Genomic DNA, 12,975 nt, shown 5'->3' with positions numbered 1-12,975 from the left:
TATTTAACTTTGTTACAGGGCAAATGGATAATTCACTCAGGTCCCTAAATGACAGCTTGATTTGGGAATTGAAGATCATCATTAAAAACTCATCTTTACCTATGAATCAGCTTAGGGCCCAGGCACTCATTTGAAGAGGTGGGAATATTTCAAGAACATAGGTTGCACTTGAAAATTTGATTTTAATATGGTATCTAGTTCTTTGGCTCATAAATAATCAGCCTTCCTACTCTATTCTTCTCCCAATAGAGTAGGAATGAAAGGAATCATTTTTATTATAAAATGAAAATTATTCCTTGATCTAAGGCATTGTCAGAGAGAATGAGATAACAGTTAACTGTGATTGATATGTGTCTCAATTATTACCTATAAGCTTGTGAATGTTATTTCCCTTAGGGATGATGGCATCTTTTGAGATAAAACACCCAGAAATGGTGATAGCTTATTTTGGCAGATGCACAGAAGGGAACTTGCAAGAAAACAGCAGGGGTCTCTTGTAAAAGTTGAAAAATCAAAGGCTGTGTGCAGCTTACAGAGGTGTGAAGGTCATCATTAGACATGAATGTCAAGTTCACAGGAAAACATATTCAATCCACTCCCCTTCTCCAACTCTTCATTGAAATTAGCTCTATACCTTCATGCTAACAAACAAAAAGTTCTGAAGACACAAAGGGCTAATCTGTTGGGAGTGGATTAGTATTTGCTTTGGAAATCAACATGAGTATTTAACATTTTCAACACTACCCCCCCCCCACACACACACCCATTGTTGATTAGGACCACACAGGTTTTCTCATTATTGATACACTCTCCACTCTCAATTAGTACTTTGGGAAAATGACAAAGGATCTGTTTCTTCCTCCAATCCTATTCTTTGGGAGGAAAACAAAACAAAACAAAACAAAACAAAAACAAACAAACAAAAAAACACAGGACAAATGCTTACTTGTGCCAGGTTGATTATCCACAAGAGAAACATATTTTAAAATTGTAATTAGAGCACTACTTTAGGCAGAAAAATTTCTGATATGCCTTCATGACTGAGGAATGTATTCTAATACTTAATTTAAGGAAATGCATAAGTATCATTTGCAAATATCTTGTTTCCTCTGAGATTATCCAGCTCTGCTTTGTTTTATGACACAGCTACAATCTAGCATCTAATCAATGTTGCAACATGTGCACAAAAGGCATAGTGAGTGCATCAGAGTCAATAAAGGGATAGTCTAAAAGCAAGAAAGACCTGAGTTTGAGTACTGCCTTTCATTTAAACATTATTTCTCTGACACTACAGTTGTCATTTAATCTTTCAGTGTTATATGTAACTCTCTGAGACTGTCAATTGCAGAGAAAGTGATGACATGTGCTTGTAGAAGAATTTCCTCTCTGGCAGTAAGGAATTCACAAACCTTATCTTACCCCTTAAGGTGAATGTGTGTGTGTGTGTGTGTGTGTGTGTGTGTGTGTGTGTGTGTGTGTGTGCATATGTGTGTGATATAGTTGGCACTGAGGGATTACACTATCAAAGATGTAGATCTGAAAAAGACCTTAGAAATCTTAGAAATCATCTTGGACAGCCCTCTCATTTTATAGATGAAGACACTGAATTTCAGAGAACTAGGTCAAGATCACAAAACAAGATGGACAGTGAATTTAAATCCTTGTCTTTGACTACAAATCCTGAACAGGAGAAACGTAAAGTTAAGATCTTTGCTTCAAGGAAGCTCTACAATAATAAGGCAGATAATTGGGTACACAGATGCATTTAGAATGAGAGGTTTGAATATCAGCTCTGCTCCTTATTATCTGTGCCATTAAGCAAATCCCTAAACTTCTCTGAGTTACAATTACCCCTTTGTTAAATGATGTTTGGGATTCAATGATTTCTGAGGTTGGTCCTTTTAGCTTTTAAAACTTTGTTCTTATGAAACAACCTAGAATATCATAGTGTACATGATGGATACAGTCAAAATTCTATGTAAAATCTGAGGAAATATCATTACCAAAAGGAAGGATCAGAGAAAACCTCCTGGAAAAAAACAGTGTTATATGTAAACCAGGTCTTGGGGGATGGGGTGGTGTAAAGGGCTGAAACTCTTAAAAGGTGTGCTTGAATCAGACAACCAAGCACTTAAAGGTAATTACCTACTTGAACAATAACTCTATTAGCATATGTTTGCTGGCTCAATGTTTAGGGTTAAGAGAATTGTAGCTAGGGATTAAGGGATGCAGTGAGAGAGGCCTGAGAACTTCACTTGGCCCCAGGACAAAGAGGAGAAAAGTGTAGAGATTCTGGACTCTAGAATCAAGAAGGGATCCTTTGCAAAATTCCTGGTAGTTTTGTCCATCTCCTTCACTTCTTCCCCTAAAGACCAAGGACTTTTGCTTATTCTGAATCTGGCTGATCCTGAGGCCTCCAGGGAGCTATCACAGGTGGATTCAAAAAGGTAGAGTTAGTCAGGGGCTCCTCCAGGTATATAGCATTATAGAATCAGAAATTTGTCAGATAAGAGCATGGTGTGTAATGAGCTATCTCATTCTAGTTTGCTTAGAGCATTGACTAGTATTTTTTTTTTTTTCAGGGAAAGGAAATAGAATTAGAATTAAAAAAAAAAAACTGAAAAGACTATCATAACCCATATTTCTAAAGAGCTTTAAGTTTTTCAAAGTTTTCAAAAATGAGTTAGGTGGTATTGTTATTCCATTTGAAAAAAAAATGAGGCAACTGAAAATCATGGTGTTAAAGTGACTTCCCTTCATCATATGGATGATGAGTTATTAGAACTAGAATTAAAGCCTAGATTTCCTGCCTCCAAATTTGGGACTCTTTTCACTCTATAATTACAATTTTTAAAATTAATTGGCACTATATTCTAAGGAGTCTTGAGTGTTTTGCTAAGAAAACAAGGTTTTAATGTATAGAGAGATATTGAAGATGATTGAATAATTATATTATATGATCAAAACAATATATTTTGAAGGTTAATCAGGCATTGTAAAATAAAAGTATTTGTTAAACCATATGCTGTTCTTATTATTGCTTTTTTATATCCATATGTCATCACTAAAAAAGGTTGTAAACTTTTAAAGAATCAGTAGAGATTATGTGAGTCATTTTCACTTCCCACATAATATCATAATTCAATAATTTTGTGACCTCATTGACATAGGTGTTTCTCTTCTCTAGGATAAGTCAGAGGCCATCTATAATTCTTAATTCTGTCCTAAACTTGTTCATATCCTCCTGGGGGTTTGCATCCTTCAGTCTGCTAAAAACTTTCACCTAGATATGTTGATATTATATAAATGCCAAAGGGATTGTCTATCAGTTATCCCTCAGTCTCACTGAAGGTCCTTTTAAGTTTCTTTTCTACTCATAAACATGTCTTATGACATTTTAAGGCATTTTTGCACACTGGATTCTCAGTTTTCACTTATTGATTTACTAATTGTTTAATTAAGCAGAAATTAAAGTATTTTCTAAAACATATGTGGGTGACTTCCATGAATAAGTCCTGGGAATCTGTGACAATTTTCAATTTATATTTTGTTTTTATGGGCTTTTTTTTTGACAAATTCCTTGCTATGACAATCAATTAATATCAGAATTATTTGTGTAAAATCTTTTGTGGACCGTAATTCAGGAAGGGTATGTAATCTGTTAATTAGGATATATACCTGACATAATATAAAAATATAACACAATATAATATAGCACGATAAAACAATGTGACACAATACACTATAATATAACATAAGAACACATTAGAGGTAAGAACACATAGATAGCTGTCCTGGACTAAAGAAGACCTGAATTCAGTTTATCTCTCTAATACTGATTTAATAGCCGCTTGACCTGAGGAAAGCCATTTAAATTTATGGTGACTCATCTAATTCCTTATGAATATAAATTGCAGAATGATCTGCTTTAGTAGAGGAAATTTCTTTACCTATAACAATGAAACGAGATATCTGAGACCACACACACACACACACACACACACACACACACATACACACACACGCGCACACACACACACACACACAGAGTTTTTATGTTGCATTGTGTTATCTCTATTATGTTATATATTAAACTATATTATGCTTAAATGTCATGATTTTCATCTACCATTTGTCACATATCATATGCCACTTTAGGCTATGTTCTATGGTTTGTTGTGTTGTGTTATTTTATACTATATTGTTTTATAGAGTGTCCATATATGCATCTCTATATAGTATCAGTCTAGCTGCATCATATATATAGATGTATAATATAATATATTTGTATATATTATATATTGATACTATTTTTTTTTTCTAGGATGCTTTCTCTGATCTTCCCATTTGGTAATGATCTTTCCTCAGACTTTACATAGAATTTTGATTATATCCACCATGTATACCTATGATATTCCAGAGAACTAGTATAGCTTTCTTATTTTACAGATAAAGAAATCAGAACCCAGACATGATCGGTAACTAATTAGCCCAAGGTCACAGAGCAAGTTAAAAGAAGAACAGGCAATGGAGTTCAACCCTAATGATTTTCAAGTCCACTACCCTTTTCACTGAGATAACCTGCTTCAATTAAAATTACTAATTTAGTGACTGATACAGTGATAAAAGAAAAACAAAACAAAACTTATCATCTTATATGTAAATAAAGAAAATCAAGATTCCACTCATTAGGCACTGATAGATCTCTGTGGAAATGCATGTTTGTTTCTTGGCTTAGAAAATTGCCTGGGGAAATGGGGCAATACATTCACAATTATTGGTTAGGGGAATCCTGACATAACTATAGCCTTCTGGCATGCTGCTTAAAGGACAGAGAATCTTCTGTTATTGCTGGAACTCTGTCTTCCCAGAAATCAGCGGGAGTCAGGATCACTAAACGTCTTTATTCTTGATTTTTTACAGTCAAGGTCAGGGTCAAGGTCCTCCCTCAAACGCCTGGAGAGACTGAGTCAGCTTCTGAGTCTCAATTCCTCTTCCTCCTCCTACTCCACCCACACACGTCACTTCCCCCTCTTTGTCCCACCAATCAAGTCAGCACAGAACAGCTGGAAAGTGTCAACCTTCAAACAAGTTAATAGGGAACTGTCCAATTGGCAATTAGTCTCACGTGCTTCATTATCCAAGTGCATTGCTCAATCCTAGCCCTTTACATGTTATGGAAAACATTACATTGAGTCTCTGTATATCACATCTGGCTAGCTTGTACTTTGTCATCATTGCCTCACTGTTGTCTCATCTTGCCCTCAAAGAAATATTGCCATAAGGGGCCTGATGAGAGCATAACCTCAGATATGTCAAAGATAAGGATCACTCCTAACTATGGGTAGAATCAGATTACAATGTAATTGGGATATAGTTACAAAACAAAATGATAGGCATATAACATTAATATGTCATTTTATAAGTCAACATGGTATCTTTATAGATGGTTTAGTGGCTATTATTTCTATTTGCATCTGATGTCACAATCCTAAACAACTATTCCTTATAATGTCTAGCCCTCTACAATTCCTAGTTTCTATATAACACTTAGGGAGGAATAGAAAAAAAAATAAAAATAAAAACAGTCTTTTAAAAGCCAAAGAAGTAAATTAATATTATTTTGCACCAGGACAAAGAAGCTAGAAAGAATTTAGGTTATATTAATAGAAACACCTTGTCAAGGGCAAAGGATATAATGGTTCTATTGTCTTCTGCTCTGGCTATACATCTGGAATAATTTGTTCCCTTCTGGTGCCACATATTGGGTAAGACAATGAAAAGCTGTAACTCATTCAAAGAAACATGATGAAGCTGGTGAGAGGTTTGGACTCCAAGCAACAAAATCTTTTAATGTCATGTTCTTCTAGAGTCAATGCTATTATTAGTCAAGATAAATTTACATCTAGCTAACAAAACCAGGAGACATGAGAAATTTAACATATTAATTTCATGAGTTAATGTACAATTTAGAAAATAAGATTTTCCCTTTGATGTTATTCTGCTATTGTCATTGAAGATGTAGAAGAGGGATAAGAAAATTAGTTATAAAGATAAGATGGATGTAAGCAGGCTGCAGGGTATTTCTTATGATGACTTGTACCTAAGACATGCTATATCTAATAAATCCAGTAAACATTTTTGAGTATCTATTATGTAACAAGCATTATGATATATCATTTAGGAAAAATATGAGTGGAAAAGTCAGAAAGCTGGTAATTTACTAAACAAGATAAACAAAACTGACAATCCCAATGCTGCATTAGAACTAATGGAATGCTAAAAGATTATGGAGATTTATAATCCTTTGTGCCTGCACACACAAATGTTTAGATGATGATGATGATGGTGATGATGATGTTGATGATGATGACTATGATAATGATGATGATAATCATTATTATTCCCTTTGCCAATCTGGTGAAGCCTATTAGAATATTGTTTCTAAATGCACAAATTTAAATAGTCTTAGAAATAAAATCAATTATATTATAATAATTATATGTATATATATGTACATGCATGTATATGTATGTACATATAGACATATACATAAGTTCATAGAAAACATTTTCAAGACCCTTGCTCTAGAAGAAAATCTCCAGGTAATTGAAAAGTATTCTAGTATAGAGGTTGCATAGTAAGACAGAGTTTCAAAGATGGAAGAGTTATTGACAAACATTCTAATGTAATATTGGATTTGAAAAAGAACCATCATCTTAACATGCTCTATAACATCCCAATAAATAGTAGTCTTCTTAAGGATATATGATAAAAAGACACATCTCAAGGCATCTCATCCTACTTTGGGATGGCACTAGTTATTAGGACCATTGATAATGATATCACATCTAAATTTAACAATTCGTAACTCTCACCAATGTACAAGAATAAGAAGAATATACTGTTAGGATTACTAAGTGAGAACTGAGGTTGTCTGGACAGTGACAAGGTGAGAATTCAGGTTTTCTGGACAATTACAAGGTGAGAACTCAGGTTGACTTGATAGAGGGGGCAAGCTCATTGGCTGGGGTGGTTCTTCCCAGAAGCCCTTGCATTATCCCACGCCCATTCTCTAGGAGAATAAAAGAGAGGACTCTCAGAGAAAGAAGAAGACTCTCTGCATTACATCAGGCCTGACGGGGCTCTCTGCAGGAAGGGAAGTCACTTCTAAGGACAAGAGTTAACAGCAACTGCCTGGAGACAACGGTTCACTACAGGAAGAAGAATCTGTCTTAAAGATTTGAGTAGACAAAGCAGATCTCTTCCCAGAGAGCGATCCGGCAGCTTCTAGAGACGACAGCTCGCTACAATATACAAAAAGGGAAGACACAGATGTATTGACATACCATTTACACAGGAACAATGTACTGTTTAAATAGGAACAATGTGCTTACATTTCTTATTGATGAGAGAAACATATAATGCTTTTTAAATAGCTTTTTATTTTCAAAATAAATGCAAGGATAGTTTTCAACATTCAACCTTGCAAAACCTTGTGTTCCAAATTTTCTCCCTCTCTTCCCCCACATATTTTCATTTATCATGCTGCAAAAGAAAAATCAGAATTAAAAAGGTAAAAAATGAGAAAGAAAACAAAAGGCAAGCAAACAACAACACAAAAGTGAGAAAGTTATATTGTGATTCACATTCTGTCTCAACAGTCTTCTTTCTGAATACAGCTCACTCTTTCCATCACAAGTCTACTGAATGCCTCATTGTTGAAAAGAGCCACAGGCATCAGAATTGACCATCACATAGTCTTCTTCTTTTTGTGTACAATATTGTCTTGATTCTATTCACTTTACTTAGCATCAGTTCATGTAAGTCTCCCCCAGCCTTTCTGAAATCATCCTGATAATCATTTCTTAAAGAGCAATAATATTCCATTACCTTCATATACCATAAGTTATTCAGCCATTCTCCAATTGATAACTCTCCACTCTATTTCCAGTTCCTTGCCACTACATGCTGCTACAAACATTTTTGTATGTATGGGTTAAGACACAGAATGTTTTGATCTTACCTAAGATATGCAAATGCCTGACATTAGCTCTGCTCTTAGTACCTTTCCTTTGTTCCCTTCTATGTTTTATCAGACTCCTCTTTGACATTGCTCATTTTTGCTGAGGCCACCGTGTTCTGAAGCTTACTCTTCAGCAGCTTTTTAGGCAAGAGTCCAACTTGTGACTCCTCCAATGAATTTCCTTATCAGTCCCTTTGACCACTACATCTGTCTATTCCATGAGTGTCCCACAGACTTGTTACTGAACTGAGCATTTAATACAACTTATTCATGATATATTTGCCTATTACTGATGCTTCTTAGAAAAATAATTAATTGACATCTACTCTATGACCATTAATACTAGAGCATTAATACAAGATTCAGCAAACACAATGGTAACTATATAGGATTTACCATTCATTATTTTTCATGAATATTACAATAAGAAGAAAGTAAGAAAACCTCTTGAAACTTTAGTAAGAAGATATGAATTGCAACAACCCCTACTGTCGCTAAGGAGTTATATGACCTTGAACTCTCTGGGCCTCAGTTTCCTCACCTGTACAATGAAGGTGCTAGTCTAGAATAAATGATCCTTGAGGTCTATCCCTTCCTTAATTGTCTGCAGTTTTTATTTGTAGCATATGTATTCTCTGTCAAAGTCATGCTTATTCAGCTCTATACTCTTCAATAGGTGAGTCATTATGGGTAGTCTCATTAATATGGGTATTTCCTCTAAAGATCAGGACCTCTTAATGATTTAATAGATCTTTAGTTGTGGGAGAACAAATCAGTGACCTGTAATTGATTTGGTGATGAAATTGAAACAATACAGTGCCTTGACCAAGCTATTTGGTGGAATCAATCAATGATCTAGTCAACAAGGATTTATTAAGTATCTATTATGAATCTAGTTGTTTGATAATTGACAGGGATACAAAGAAAGACAAAGGTAGGTCCCCTGCTCCTTAGGAGAATACATTCTAATGAGGAGATAGCATGCAAAAAATTGCAAATAAAAGATATACAGGACAGATAAAAGATAATCTCAAAAGGAAGATCCTAGTAGTGGAGGACATTGGGAAAGGTTTCCTGTAGAAAATAATCTTTAAAGTGGATTTCGAATGAAGCCAAAGAAGCCTGGAAGTGCATTTGAAGAAAACATTCTAGGAATGGCAAAAAGAGAGGGAAAAGACAAACTTAGAAAGATAAAGTATAGATTAAGATAAAATACCATAAGCAGGTAAGACTTGCTGCATTATAGAAAGAATAATACTGTTTGAGTCTTAGGATTCCGATTCCAATAGTTACTCTTCCATTTAGCTGGTCAAGTGACTTTTCTTCTTGTACTTCAGTTTCCTCGCCTAATGTGAAGGTTGAACTCAATGGCATACAAGATTTTTCAATATATTTCATCTGGGATCTTGATGTAGTTAAATTTAGTCTGCAAATTTAATTCTATTATTATCATGTTAGTGTGACAGCCATTTCTGTAGAATCCCTTGTAAATTAATGTCCTCTCTTGAAAGAGTATATGTTGGGGTGAGGTTCAGTCTTGCTCAGTGTCCATGAAAAAGTAAATGTTCACAATTTATGTAATCACACTGCTCAGGGTTATCCCTACATTGTGTCATAGTGGTCACAATTCATGGTGGGTTTTTTTTGTTTTGTTTTTGCTGAGGCAATTGGGGTTAAGTGATTTGCCCAGGGTCACACAGCTAAGAAGTGTTAAGTGTCTGAGGCCTGAAGTTCTCTATCCACTGCACCGCCTACTTTTCTCATCCCTATGTAGGGATGATTCAAAGATAGCTGTATTATATGCATTGTATATTGGGAAAGAGGAAATGCAATCATTAATAATATAATTTCAACTAAGTGAAAAACTATTAAATATGCTTCCCCTGTCATTATGATGATGATAAAAATAACTACTATTTTTTTATAGAACACTGAAGTTTGCAAAGGGCTTTACATAGGCTATGCACTTTATTTCTCATAATAATATGTAGGTAGATGTTATTATTATCCACATTCTGTACATGGGGAAAAGGAACATGAGTGAAAATAAATGACATCCCTCAGGATCATACAACTAAGTATCAGAAATATGTCTTTACCTCAGATTTTCCTGAATTCAGGTCCAACATCATTCAGTGTATCACTGCCATTAGATTTTATAATCTAATAGGGGAGATCAGAAGTGGAAAGAAATAACTACAATTCAAAACAAAATGTTTCATATGAAGGCAAATTATTTGTTGTAAATTCGTAAGTGGAAGAGAATATTTCTGGGTGTTAGAATCATGGAAATTTTGATGGATGACAAGTAACTAAGTTATATCTGGAATACAGGTAATTTTGTTAAGATTAAAATTTAAATGTGAATTTTAAGATTTAATTTGGAAGTTTTAGAGATCAGGATGTAGAAAGGACTTTCTATGCTTGGAACATATTTGAAGAAAATCAGATAATATACTTTATATAAAGCAGAACAAATATAAGTAGGTTATGTGATATAAGGGTAGGAAGGGAGATCAGAGCCAGACTTTGAATGCTCAGTTTAGAATATATTGGAAAGACCCACAGGGGTCTATTTACTCCTCCATTTTTACTATTTACTGTTAAATGTTTGGAGCAAAGCATTATTAAATTAACATTTGTTAAGTATTACTATCTTTCAGACATCATGCTAAATACTGTGAGATAAAAAGAAAGGAAAAATTCCTTCCTTCAAGATCATGTAGTAATGAAAGATATGTCATTTTAGTATATATCAAGATATGTGTGTAGAAAGTAGATGAAAGGAGAATAGAAGATCCTCCTGTAGAAGGTGAATTTCAAGAAAAAAGCAGGTAAGAAGTTAAGAAGCCAAGATTAGGACAGGTATGAGGGACAATCAATTCAAAGACATAGAATCAGAAAATAGTGTCATGTTGAAGTAATAGAAAGCAAACAATTCTAGCTGGATCTTAAAATATATAGAAGGGAGTAAAATGTTATTAAGTTGTGTCTAACTGTTCATGATCAATTTTGGGTTTTCTTAACAAAGGTACTGCAGTGGTTTGCCATTTTCTTCTTTAGCTCATTTTCCAAGTGAGGCACAAGGCAGAGTTCAATAAATTGCTCAGTGTCACAATGCTATAAGTGGTAAAGGCCAGATTTTAACTCAAGATGAGTTTTCTTGTCTTCAAGATTAAATTTACATCCACTGTGTCACATAGCTGCCCAGAGCAAAAAAAAAAAAAAAAAAAAGAGAGAGGAAGAGGTTAGTTTGTAAAGAAGATTAATCTGGCTTAGAAGAAGCTATAATGTAGTTTAAGTATTCTCATCAGCCAGAAAGAAGTGAACACCAAACCCGTGATACTGATATATAATGTACTTATTCTTTCTTTTTAGAAAGGGAATTTGTTTTGATTAATATAATATTCTTTGATGTTATAGCTGATATCTATCTATTTTGTTTAGGCTTAGAAAATACTTTACATATATTAAATAAACTCAATCTACAGTGTCTATCCTTTGTAATTTGTTATATTTTTACTTCTATTATTTATACACAAATAGTAAAATCCAACTTTTGTCTTTTCCAGTTTTCACAAACATCACTAGCTAAAATAATATATTTTCCTAACTTGTACCTATCTTTTTGTTTAAAGGAAGTAAAAAGAACAAGAAAAAGTTTTTTTCATTTGAATCCCTGGAATGGTTCAACTTGATAACATTTAGAGAATGGATTTAGAACACTGGACTAGTTTGCCATTCCTATAAATTCAAAAGCAAAACTAATCTGAAAAAGAGGATTAGCCTTTGGGGGGAGGGATGTGTAGAGAGTTAAATCCTATCTCTCTTGGTGCTCTGTCTGTCTTTTTAAGCACAGATGATGGATAAATGTCATGTAATTCCCTCCCTCTTCCTCTCCCCCAGCCAAATCCTATCTGTCCTTCAGAACTTTGATCAAGTCCCACTTCTTCCATGATACCTTCTCAGACTGTTATAAAATACTCTTTAAATGTCAACTATTAATCTTTCACATTCCCCAAACATCTGTAAGTACTCATTATCTGTACTATTTACTTGTACACTTAATCACATCATCTCTTTTCCCTAGTTCTTTAATATAGAATCTTATAATTGCAAAGAACTTTGAAAATCATCTCATCAAACCAACATATTGTATAAATGAGGAAACTGAGGCAGATTACATGATTTGCTCAAGATCATATGGAGAGCTAGGATTCAAACTAAGGTATTCTGAATAAATCCAGAATGTATAAGTCTCTCTCTCTCTCTCTCTCTGTGTGTGTGTGTGTGTGTGTGTGTGTGTGTGTGTGTGTGTAGTGTGTGTGTGTGTAGTGTGTATGTGTGAATCTAGAGCCTCTCACAATTTTTTTGGTATCACTAACATGTAGTAGAGAGTCTTATGCATAACAATTACTTAATAAAGAGCATAATAACATATACATATATACATTCAAAACTCACATAGTTGTTGCATTGGATAGTGTAGGTCTGGAATACTCATCTTCCTGAGTTCAAATCTGGCTTCAGATACTCACTAGTTGGATTACCCAGGACAAGTCACTTAACTCTGTTTGTCTCAGTTTCTCCATCAGTAAAATGAGCGGAAAAAGGAAAAAGGCAAACTAGTCTAATATCTTTGTCAAAAAAAAACAAAACAAAACAAACCCATTTGGGGTCACTAAGGGTAGGAAATGAGTGAAAAACGACTGACTGAATATAGGTAAGATATATATTCATATATATATATATATAAACATATTTATATGTACATATAAAAATAGATATCTTATGAAACATGACACATATAGGAATTTAGTACTTTAAGGGATTTACAGATCATTTGGATTAGCTAACTGACATTTCCTTTTCAACATTTTTCTCTCATCCTCTCCTGAACATCTTAATTGAAAATTCCCCCATTATTTGAATTTTTTCTTCTATCATAC

General features: G+C 34.1%; 1 protein-coding gene across 4 annotated transcripts in view; it reads left to right on the top strand.

The window, feature by feature from the left end:
- GRM5 (glutamate metabotropic receptor 5) overlaps positions 1-12,975 on the top strand; it is a 696,817-nt gene that overhangs the window by 233,031 nt on the left and 450,811 nt on the right. The window lies entirely within an intron of this gene.

This window comes from Sminthopsis crassicaudata, chromosome 3 (assembly GCF_048593235.1).
Source record: "Sminthopsis crassicaudata isolate SCR6 chromosome 3, ASM4859323v1, whole genome shotgun sequence".
NCBI lineage: Eukaryota > Metazoa > Chordata > Mammalia > Dasyuromorphia > Dasyuridae > Sminthopsis > Sminthopsis crassicaudata.
The sequence above is the reverse complement of the archived record's forward strand: the minus strand, read 5'-3'. Positions and strand labels throughout refer to the sequence as shown.